This window comes from Elaeis guineensis, chromosome 13 (genome assembly GCF_000442705.2).
Source record: "Elaeis guineensis isolate ETL-2024a chromosome 13, EG11, whole genome shotgun sequence".
NCBI lineage: Eukaryota > Viridiplantae > Streptophyta > Magnoliopsida > Arecales > Arecaceae > Elaeis > Elaeis guineensis.
This window is the reverse complement of record NC_026005.2, coordinates 66,385,850-66,398,741: the sequence shown is the minus strand read 5'-3', so window position 1 is coordinate 66,398,741 and position 12,892 is coordinate 66,385,850.

The following is a 12,892-nucleotide window of genomic DNA, read 5'->3' as shown; positions in this document are numbered from 1 at the left end:
AAAGCAATAAATATTTGGAACCTCAGTAGCATTTTCGTAATGATTTTTGTTACAATGGATCTTGTTGGACCGTATTTTGTCCATCCGATGATGTGGCAATTTTTGATGACATGGCAAACATAGGGCAACATGACCTGGCCATAGAGACCGCACAGGTCGGACGATGTCACATGACCCCTTCGGTAGCTCCACAGACTTTGCCTACGATCCAACCACTCGGATGAGATTAGTAGCTCAGCGATATCTACATCATTGGGCAACTACCGATCTGACTCAATCTATGCTCCGATTCTCTATGAGATTCGTGAAGCTTTGGAGGGTCTTTAGCATGCAAGGCATCCTGACCTACCAGCTGATGGCGTTAGCAGCCTTTTTTCATTAGTGAAAGACTAGTCCCACCAGGATCGACTGATATCCATTATCTCTGGCCCTCTGACGGCCATTCTTTGACAAGTGGCAACCTGCTACTTGACAGGCCTCCCCTCATAAAAGGAGACAAAAGCCAACATCACAGGAGCTTCCCTCTCTCTTGAGCTCTCCCCACTCACCCCTATTGTTCTCCCTCTCCAAGTATGACTGGCTTCAGAGGGTCCCCAGTCGAAGAAACCCCCATCGATCCCTACGACATGTGGACTTTTCTTACAAATATCAGTAGACCCTATCCGACATCCCTCACTCTAGCCTGGCAACAGTCCCCATCGCACCGCTCATGCCACATCATCCCGATTGGAGAAGAGCATATCAGATTGGCACTAGAGGAAAGGCACATCCTATTTTTTGAAAAGAGGCGGTGAGAGTCCAGTAATAGAACCCCCTCACTATGTCGCGCTAGTGGTCCTCACCGCATAGCAATTCTAGCAGACAGATCATTGGGTGGCAAGCTCCTCGATAGACTGCCACCATCCATCTAGACTCGATCACTATCCCAACAGAGCAAGTCCAAGTACTCACAGTTGCTGACCATGGCTATGCCTTCGAGATGCGAGAGGGACGCAAGTTCAACTGAGAATTCTATGCCTGTGAGACCGTCGAACCTACGCAAAGCAATCTGGACAACGGTAGAAGCATAAGAATGTAGCCCAGCCCTCACATCAAAGATCGCTGTTAGTCGAACGGGCTTCATGCCCTTTGCTCTGACATCCTTGAAGCTCTTGGGGAGACTATTGATGAGACCAATCGTTGGAGTCCTCCAAGGAGGACTCTACTCTAATCCTCCCCCCATGATGACGTTACTCCTTGCATGAGAGCAAGATGAAGGCCAGAGAATTGGAGTGCCAAATAGGCGAGTTCTAGGAAGCCAACCATCAGCAAAAAGATGGCTTTGGCTTTGCAACTCAGCCTTTACTCTCCCAAGAGACCTTGATTGAGCCAAACTTGAATTGGTTCAAAACATCACTGAATGAGTTGCCCGACACATCCATCAACCTCTTAGGCAACCAGGAGGATCGGGATGGATGGAGTGGCATGTCAGTGGGAAAGGGGCAAGACTCCCAAGCAAGGTGCGCTCGGAAGCACGCATGCACTACTCCTATCAAGGCATAGTCCTCCCAACCATCATAGGTACCCAAGATCTGAGACCCATATCGGCACTCCAACGACTGGGTCACACCAACGACACCTCAAGTCTGATGCCCCTAGTCACCCACAGGCGAGTGAAGCGAAAGCATCATTGACTACAAGGATCGCCTTCAACTTCGATCCGATGTCCCTCCTCGCCCGTAAGTTAGTGAAGTGATAGTATTTTCGACTGTGTTGATCACCTTCAATTTGGTCCAATGATCCTACTGTTGGGATACGTAAGCAATTTCATGCATGTATTTTGAAATTTTTTTGAAAAAATTTCAGCAGAAGATCATTAGATTAATTAAATTAATCTAATATACATATAATCTAATTATCAAATCGATCTACTCTAAGATCTATAACATGATATGTTGCATATAAAATATGAAAAATACTGAGGATAAAATCAGTATACATGCATCCGAGCAGTAGATCACATCTACTTCTAATCCGAGTTTAGAATTTGATATCTGAGTGCAGATCTATGATCTCCGCTACTGAGAGATATGATAGAGAGAATTCTTTCTGGTTACTCATAGCTACACATTCATCCAACCTCTACAAAAAATTCACTCGGAGCTCCAATCTGATCGGTCTTTTCAAAAGTGCTAGCTCGTATGAAGATCTTCTTCTTGACTGATTTGGATCCTTTCTTTAAATCTTCAAAAATTTTTTAGAGATTGAAGATGAACTTCTGGAAGAGATGAAAAGGTAAAAAAAAGATGGAGAAAAAATATTTTTTTTTAATTTATTTTTTCTTTTCAAACCCTTAGAACCAATAATTTGAAATTCAAATTTTTGCACATACCCCAAAAGAGAGGATCTTTCTTCTTATTTTTCACACCATGAACCATGTCCAAACTTATCTCATATGAAGACCTCTCTTTTGGTATCTTACACGTACAAAAAAAACCACAAAAGCCCCTTTTAGGCATATAAGGAGGTGGGATGAAGAGTCCTAGTGATCCTAGACTCTTACAAGATTCCACCTCCTTTTACAATTTCACATCCCAAAACATGCCAAAAAATATGGGATGATCCTTTATATATTTTTTCATGGTAAATCAATTCTCCAGCTGATCTTTCAAGAAAAATTTCTTCAAAATATCACACATATAAGGAAAAAAAATTTATTGGCATGGAGAGGTTGATCTGGATGAGAACAAATTCTCCTGATAAAGAATATTTTGAAATCTAATTTCAAAATCTTTCTTTCATCAAAATCAAATCAGATTTGGACGTAAGATATAAAAGAGAAAAGACTCTTTGGTGTCAAAAAATCTCATATAAAATAAGTTTTTACTTTGAGATATATGGCGTGCAAACTGGGTTGGCACAAGGGAGAAGAGTCCGATTCCAATAAGGACTCTTAATTTTCTTATTTGGATCCAAATCAAATCACATCTAATTTATCCCAAATAAAATATATAAAATCTAATCTAATTAGATTCATAAATTTTTAATTAAATTTAAATCAAATTAAAAATTGATTGAACCAAAGTTCTAATCAAATCAGAGATAATTCTTCTTTAGCGATTAGGACATCTCATAACCCAATCGGATCGAACCTAATTGAATTCAATTCAATTAGATTTTATTTAATTATTTTTATTCATTAAATTGAGTTAATTAATAATTTAATTATTAATTAATTTTTTATTAATTCACTAATACTTGATGAATTAATTTATTATAATTTTTGCATAAGATTAACCATCAATCGAATTGACGATTAAGCCATTGATCGATTCTCAATCTTTGATCAGTCACATGATCAGTTAGAGACTTCTTTTGAGTGTGAACCTATAGGTTCGAATCTAAATCGGTAGCACAGAAATACCTTTCTGAACCAATTGATGTAACCATCTAGCAATGATGACCTGACGTCCGGATAGGTCAAATGAAGGGGAAGCAACATTCAAGAACCTATTGATGTATGATTACTGTATAATTCATCCCTTTGACCCTAATGCTTAAGGACAACCTAGAATTTAACTGTTAATCCTAAATAAGTCATGCATGTTATATTTTAATTATTTTTAAATTTATCACATGGATTACTCGAGTCTAGATTTTGCTAAATTGAAATACACTGATGCATATCGCCTACTAATTCGGAGGGGTCAATCCCATCTTGACTCATGCACCGACTTGATAAGTACTTGACTGTATCCAAAAATCTTCTATCATTCAATTAGAAACTTAATTAATCTGACACCAAAATACAGTGAGTTGCTTATAAGTCACTATGATGATCTCAAGTCGGAGGGATACTTATACCCATACCCTTCGTGAGCTACCCTTGACACAGAGTGCTCTACAGTTGGTTACATTCAATGACGATGGACTCCTATATCTCACCTACATGCTATGTCAGTATCTCTATATCATTTGGTTATGAGGATAACTAAAATATATGGTACACAATGACCTACACTTGATATCGCTATCATCCTAGTAATAACGTATCGTTTGGTCGTGAATCAATTTAAGGACTACGCGATAAATCCTCTTTTATCAATCAAAATAGTCCTAAAAATTTCATCATAATATAAGAGTTCGTTAGAAGATATAACCTTGTGAGGCCAAATAATTTTTATTCTTAATCAATTCATATATATTTATAATCAGCTCAATCATGCAACGATTGGCTTTAGGACATAATTTCCAACAACTCCCACTTGGACTAAAGCCGATCAGTATAGTATCATATACTCATCTTTGATTTATCAATTCAGAACTCTTAGATATTGAGGCTTTAGTAAATGGATTGGTCAAGTTCTCTTTTCAGTCAATCTTCTAAAGATTGACATCATCTTAACAGATTTTTCGAATAAAGTGGTAGAGATGCAAAATGCCTAGTAAGCTAATGAGACTTCAGCTCCTTAGCATGAGCTATGGCTCCGATACTATACAATCCAGTAGAACCATCATCGAAAGGTGCTACTCCTAGCTTGCCAATGAACTTGTACAATCGCATAGCTTTCTTACAAGCATCGAATGCTGTAATGCATTCTGCTTCATAATTTGAATTTGGCTGTATTTTTTTGCTTGGAATCTTTCTAGCAGATTGTTCCATTATTTAGGATAAGGATGTATTCCAACACATTCCTACTATTATTATATTCAATTGAAAACTAAAGTCAAACTCCATAAATTTTAAATCAGATTCTCTATAATCGAGTCACCGATCCTTAATATTTCTCAAGTACTTTAGGATAACCTTCCAGTGATTCTCATTTGGATCTTGCAAGTCTCCACTCACTATCTTAGTGAGTATACCATATCCAATCTCATACATGGTGTAATGATAGAACAAATTCTACTTATAAACATCCTATGCATGTTGGACTAGAAAAACTTAAGCAGTCTCTTAGATCTATCTCTATAGATCTTTATCCCTAGAATGAGAGATGCTTTTCCCAAAGTCTTTTATGGAGAACAATAATAGCAATGAAACTTTTATTTCTTGTAATGTAAGCAATGTCATTCTCGATTAAGAAAATTTCACTCATATATAAGATAAGAAATATACTTATAGAACTATTAACCTATTTGTATTCGCAGAGTTCTTCTTCATTCTCAATGAAGCCATACATTTTGATCACTTATCAAAATGCACATTCCAACTTCAAAATATTTAGCATTGCCACAAGAGAAAAAATCTTGTTATAATCAATACCATAATGTTGACAATATCCTTAGGCAACCAAACAAGCTTTGTAGGTCTCCACCTTCTCATCTACGCTACTCTAATCTTATTAAAGATCCACTTACACTCTATGGGCATTACTCCTTTGAGTGGATCAATGAGTGTCCATACACCATTGACCATTATAGACTTCATTTCAGATTCTATGGCTCCAAGCTATTAATTAGAGTCGAACCTCTGCATGGTATCTATGTAGGTGATTAAATCCTTGTTGTTCTTATTGAGTTCAACAGGATCACGTCTCGAATCTAGATACTGAAGTATCTATCCGATAAATATGGTACTATATCGAACCTCCTTAATAGTACCTCTACAATAGATTTCGGGTTTGATCTAATCAAATCCGATTTTAGGGGTGTACTAAATTATGTCGATTTTTTTATCTATCAAACTTCATAAGTTTTACATTAAAAGCATCAGTACCTTCACCAAGATACTCTTTTTCTGAAAAGAATATCGAATAATTTTTGTTCTTTAGCAAGGTAAAAGTTTTATCCCCTAGATTCTTTGGGATTATCCTATAGAATAATATATATAGGATCGAGATTCAAGCTAATCGGACTATAAATGCTTGACATAAAACAAACACTCCCAAATCCTAAGGTACTTATGCCTAATCCATATCTTATATGAAGTCTTTGCGACTGATTAATTTGGAATCCAGTTCAGAATATAACAAGCAGTCTTAAGATCATAACCTTAAAAAAAGACTTACAGACTTATAAAATCCATCATGGATCGAATCATATCTAATAAAATTAATTTCAATAAGAGAGAATCCTATTCTCTTTTAGATATATCAAAAATTCATCAAAAAATTATACTCCTCTTGGTCTGACCAAAGAGTTTCAATACTCTTATAGTTTATTTTTCTACCTTATTATGAAATTATTTGAATATTTTAAATAATCTAAATTTATGGAAAACATATTCGTAGATCCAATACATCAGTATGTATCAGCTCAGAATATTAATGGCTCATTCATCTTTTCCAACAAAAGATGACTTAGTCATCTTACTAAGGAGATAGGATTGACAGGTTGACAATGATTCACAATCATTGACTTCGAAAATTATCTCTTATTGATCTTATTCTTATTTATATAATCAAGCTTAAGTTGTCAAAGGTAGGCTTTCATGATATTATCTACTTTAGAAAGTTTGTATGATTGTGTACAATACACTAACAGACTATAACTATTCATAAGTGTCATTTCTCAGTTATCTACATGATCTGACATCATTCATAATGATATCATAAAAATCATTAGATAATAGTAACAATCACTAAAATGATATTATTAGAATTAAAAATAGACTCGATGATTCTTAAAACCAGAATTGAAATATGACTTCCAACACCAACATTCAGAAACCTCTTGCTGTTCCCAATCTTTCTACTATCTTGAAGTCATTACAATAATTTACATAGACTTCTGACATCCAATACCCAGATAGTAGTATCACAGATAAAAAAATCATAAGTTGTTATCATATAAGTACCTTATTCAGTAACCCTTTACTAATTTCTCTTTCTTTACTTATTCAGATCAAGGAACTCTATCAGATTAGGCTAATCTTAGGCTCTTTTGTCAGTTCGGACTCCTCAGCCCAAGCATGACTTTCTTACATCTTTTTTTTCTTTCTCAAAGTATTATTTTTTCACTGAAGATATATTTTCAGAGGTATGAAAGAACTCCTTCAATATTTGAAGAATTTTCTCCCACTGAGCATCATCGAATTTATAACTAAATTCATGTTCTTTACTACTCTCAATAACACCATACGGTGATATGATTATTTGGCCACTTTTGATAAGTACCTTTGATTGCATCATATGTATTGGATGTGAGAACTTCAAGTGTTGGATCCATAATCATATATAGGATCTATTCTTGCTCTAGAACTATTCACAACTTTCGATACCAATTATCGAAGTTGGGTTCTATAAATCAGTCACTGTCAAACAGTGAATAGAGCAACGTACATCTAATTATAACTGAAAGAAAAATACAAGACCTTTATGATTATGAATCGATTGAGCCAAAAGATTTGGACTTTAGTCTAAAGATTCTCCCATTATTTGAGTCAAGTTGGTAGCCTCTACCTTCAATCCGAGGAATTTTCTTAATTTCTTAGTAGGTATTAGAATCTTCACAGATTGCATACAAGTCTGAGGATGGCTAGATCAACCCATATGCATCTATGGGTAGGTTCTCAACCAATTATTTCTTCAAATAATTTTTGATAATTAATTTTACTTCAGATTTTATTTCAGTAGATGATGGGTCTCCACTGAAAGTTTTGTTTAGGTTAAACCATTAATATGAACCTACTCAATATTTCTAACTAATGAATGATCAGGCCTGAAGATAGCTCGATCAACCCAACCATCATCGAAAAGTACAACAGAGTCATCATATGATGAATGATAATTCTATCATTCAAAAAAAATACCAGACGGATGGTGCCTACAGTGTCAATCAAAAATAATGAACCCATGATCATTCACTTTAATGGGAGGCTATGATCTAGTTATCCGCAAAACTAACTCATTTTATGGATCTAATAATTTATAAGATTTGATAATTAGTTTCAAGAAGAGATCAATTAGTGAAACACAATCCTCCCACTGACTTTACCAAGTCATTGAATTGGATTAAGGTCATGCTGATTGAACTAGCACTTAGATCAATCACACTAATTAACATTAATGGCATGGGTCAACTAGAATCACTTAGCGATCCATTCAAGATATAATTCATCAAATTGGATAGATAAGTGAGATCGATAGGAGGGTTTGCTAAGATTGCCTTAGACACTATCAAAATGGCCAGGTAAGTTGCTTCCAATTAGAAACCATCGATCGAAATATCAAACTTACCTTAGACACCAATTGGTTAATTAATTTTGATTTGACCAACCTAATGATTCAGATTCAACCACTGAGCCACAATCAAGATCCATTTGATCTAAACAAAAATATGAACTTGACCATCTACAACTATTGTATTGGTTCTAAAAAAATTCTGATTTAATCTAATTTAATATTTGATTAGATTTAATCAATTTTTCTAGTTAGTCTATTAACTCTTTGATTCTAACTTTAGATTTAATCCAAATAAAAGGACCTGATTTGAGCTAACCCATGCTCTCATATTTTATGCGAAAGATATTAGTCTTTAATTCACAATTCTAGATCTAATCGATTCTATATTTAATTTTTAATTAAGTTCAGCATCAACATGGATTTAGGTTATGGTTTGAAATAATTTTAATATTTTATTTTATAAATAATTTATAATAAATTTTATGTAAAAATTTTTTTATTTTAAGACTAAATCAACTCAATCAATATTGAGCCAGCTACATATCGAGGTTAGGTCGATTCAGTTTAAAATTGGATCGGTTCATTAATTGTGCAAGCATGATTCAAGAAATTTCAGATTTTAAAATTTTAACATAACACTAAAATAAAATCAATCATAATACTTTTAGATCATATCTAAAACTTTTATGATTCAAAATTTTATTTTATTATAATTAAAATAATTTTAATCTTATAGATTAGATGTCTTATTTTTCATACAACTTTGTATCACAAACAACAAACCTAAGATTTCAAGATCTAAGATTTTGCAAAAAAATAAGTTCTTCTTTTCATATTTTTCTTCATGGGATCTAATCACATGGCATCCCTACACATCATAAAAGTATCCCATCGAATGGAAAGAGAGGGCCTTTAAACCCTTCTTACCCTTATGACCGGATGGTCTAGTGATCAACCCAATCCAAGTACTTACTAATCAGATTATCAAATCTAATCACATATCATATATGTATGAATTTAAATCTAATCTAAATTATATCAGATCTGATTACAATCTGAAACGATCGCGATGTTGTCATTAGAACACTGTGATTATCAATCTAATTCTGACTTCAATAAAAATTAAAAATATGTAAAAAATAGCGAGTCAGATTGAATCCACAAAGAAGATAGAATTTTTATTTGAAATCTTTGATTTTATAAAAAAATAAAATTTTGAAGAAAGCAATTGAAGTCAAAAAATAAAAATTAAAAGTGCAAAAAAAATAAATTGGATACTAAGATCTACTATTTAGATCCTAGCATCTACTTACAATAAAAATAAATAATAAAAATTTAAAAAGTATAAAATAAATTAGTACTAAGATCTACTAACTAGATCCTAGCATCTACTTGCAAAAAATAAAAGATAAAAATTTAAAGTATAATAAAATAAAATTTACATTAATTGAAATTGAAATTCAAGTATAGAGAATTTAAAAAAAAATAATAAAAAAAATAAAAATAAACTGTAATAAAGATCTGAAGTTGATCAGCCCAGTCTTGTCAGAAAGATGGTTGATGACCTCTCCTTCTTTCATCGTACTCCGTAGAGCAAACCGACTTTTCTCCTTCTTCTCCTTGGATCCCTAAAGCTCTAATATTTTTTTTCTATTTTTTTCCTAACTTTTCACTCAATTTTTTTGCTCCCAAGACTTATTCCTGGACCTCCTATTTATAGATGAATTTTTTATCTTTTTTTGATAGAAAAAAGAGTTCTAAAACTCTTAAAAAATATATTTTATCCGTAAAAATTTTTCTGGCCATCGGATCAGCTTTGGACTGCTCAGATCGCTCCAAAAATCAAGGTTAACTCCTTATCAAGGTCGGATTCAACCACAGCCGTTCGATCTGGGTTCGAATTTATTCTGGATCGTCGGATCATGCAGTTTAACTCCTTATTAAAGTTTGAAATGATGCTGGCCATTCGATCGCATGATGGATTGAGTTTCAACCGTCGAATTGTGCAAAAGCTTACTCTTATCAACCGATAACTAACAGCAATCGTTGGATCTGAGTCGGGATGATTGTGGACCGTTGGATCACACAAAATCATCTCAACCCATCGTGAGCCGCACCTGTGGATTGTGTATTATTTCTGATGGACCGCACCCTGACTTTGTGGATCGAGCGGCCGGTCCATCATGCACAGAAGGCTATAAAAATTATTTTTAAAGGTATTTTGGCTTGATTTTTGCTTCATTTTTTATTTAAAAAATAAGAAAAAAATATGTATTAAATTTTTCAAAAATTTTTTATTATTTTAATACTTAAATTACTCAATTAAATCAACATCTATTTTTCATAAATATACTCTAATTTTATATTTTCTTTAAATTATTTATTTTTATAAGAAAATTTAATTTTTTCATGAAATTAGGTTTTTAAGAAGATGTTAGCACCATAAATTATCAAAAATTCTTAAAATAAATATAAAAATATGCCACTTATCATACTCTCTAACTTGAACTTTGCTCATCCTCGAGTAAAGAAAGAATTTAGAATTAAGTATCGTTTAACTTAAAATTTTAAATTTCATCAAATAATTTTTAAAAGGGCCACTGATATTCAGTAGAGCGTGAGTGAGGTATGTCATTGGAGTATTAATACTAATCAATGTGAGAGTTAAGCTAAGAATACTAAATCTTTTTTGAACTTTTTTTAAATTATTCCTACCTTTATCTTCAAATCATTAACCTTCATATGGATAAGTATATTATTACTTCCATCCTTCATTTATTATAAAAAAGATATCTTCATATTGCCCACTTTTTGACATGAACCACAATGTTTACTTAGGCGAAGGGGCCTAGTTACTCGATGAGAAACTAATATTTAGATTTTTTTTTTAATATTGTATCGCTATTGAGTGTCTTAACCCCTTAAGCTTTCTATTCGACCTATGTAGTGAGTTTTCAGTCAGTGACTCCTGAACCAGACAGCTTTAGGGCACTGGATATAGAATATCCCTCGGACCTACTTGCTCGAATCAAACAAGCTACGAGTTAAAACTAGCTTTACAATAAAGCTTCTTTACCTTTCATACTTTTTGACGTGAAACTCAATGCTTGCTTAGGCAAAAAGGCCCGGTTACTCAGTATGAAGTACTTGAAAACTCTCTTTTTATATATATATATATATGAAGAAATGTATAGTTACCCTACATAAGTCCATAAGAAGTAAACTCTTCTTTGATACTGGTAGAAAAATTTAAAAATGCTCAAAAAAAACTATTTAAGTTCTAAACTTAACTCTTTATTGAGTTTTCTTAATACTTGATTCCTCAATATGTCACAAATTCTCTAATCTGTGCATCAATTTTTTTAAAAAAATATTCAATTTAATTCAATTCTTAAGTATAATCAAGTACTTAAATACAAAATACTAACTTACTCGAGGATTTAAAAATTTAAAATTTTTTTATTATTCTCTCCTCCCTAACTTAATCGATATTATTCTCAATGGAGTGGGAAAAATGAAGGGTGCATGCAAAGAAAAAAAAAAAGAAGAGATGTCACCTGATCCAAAAATCTTTTTCAAAATTGATTCTCCCCCCCAACTTGGTCAAGATTGTTTTCAAATCCCTACAAAAGACTCTAAGTAAGACTCGATTAACTTAAATAAAATATGAAAAATAACAAAAAGCAAAAGCTAAAAATTAAAAATTAAAAATTGAGTTACCTCCCAAGTAGCACTAAGTTTACTATCTTCAGCCAGATCATACTAATTCTCTCACCTACCCCATGTCAAAATTAGATTGATAAATTCTAATAGTTTTGGAATGCCATTCTCAGGAAGATGGCCTATAATAAATTTTAATATTTTATGATCAATCTTCAGAACGTATTGCACATCCCTGTTCTTAATTATAGTAAGATAATTCACAAACCCATTCAAAGACCCTTGTTAATTGAGAATTTCTCCAATTTGTTCTTCTAAAATGCTCAGGATCGGATTCAACCACAGCCATTCGATCTGGATTCGAATTTATTTTGGACCATCGGATCATGCAGTTTAACTCCTTATCAAAGTTAGAAATGATGCTGGCCATCCGATCGCATGATGGATTGAGTTTTGACCGTTGGATCATTCAAAAGCTTCCTCTTATCAACCGATAACGAACAACAGTCATTGAATCTGAGTCGGGATGATTGTGGACCATTGGATCATACAAAATCGTCTTAACCCATTGTGAGCCGTGCCTGTGGATCATGTATTATTTTTAGTGGACCGTGCCCTGACTCTGTGAACCGAGCGGTCGGTCCACCATGCATCGAAGGCTATAAAAAATTATTTTTTAGGATATTTTGACTTGATTTTTGCTCTAATTTTTGCCTGAAAAATAAGAAAAAATATGTATTAAATTTTTCAAAAATTTTCATTATTTTGGTACTTAAATTATTCAATTAATTAACATCTATTTTTCATAAATATGTTTTAATTTTATATTTTTTCTAAAATTATTTATTTTTACAGGAAAATTTAATTTTTTCATGAAATTAGGTTTTTAAGAAGATGTTAGCACCATAAATTATCAAAATTTTTAAAATAAATATAAAAATATATCACTTATCATAATCTTAGATCACATCTAAATCAAATTATAAATATCATATACATGATATAAAATCAAATTTTATCAAGGATCAGCACAAACTAGGACAACCTTTTCACTATAAGGGATAAACCCTACAGCAGAACAATCTTATGTCAGCTTGTGCAATCAATCATTAATTAAATTTAGATCT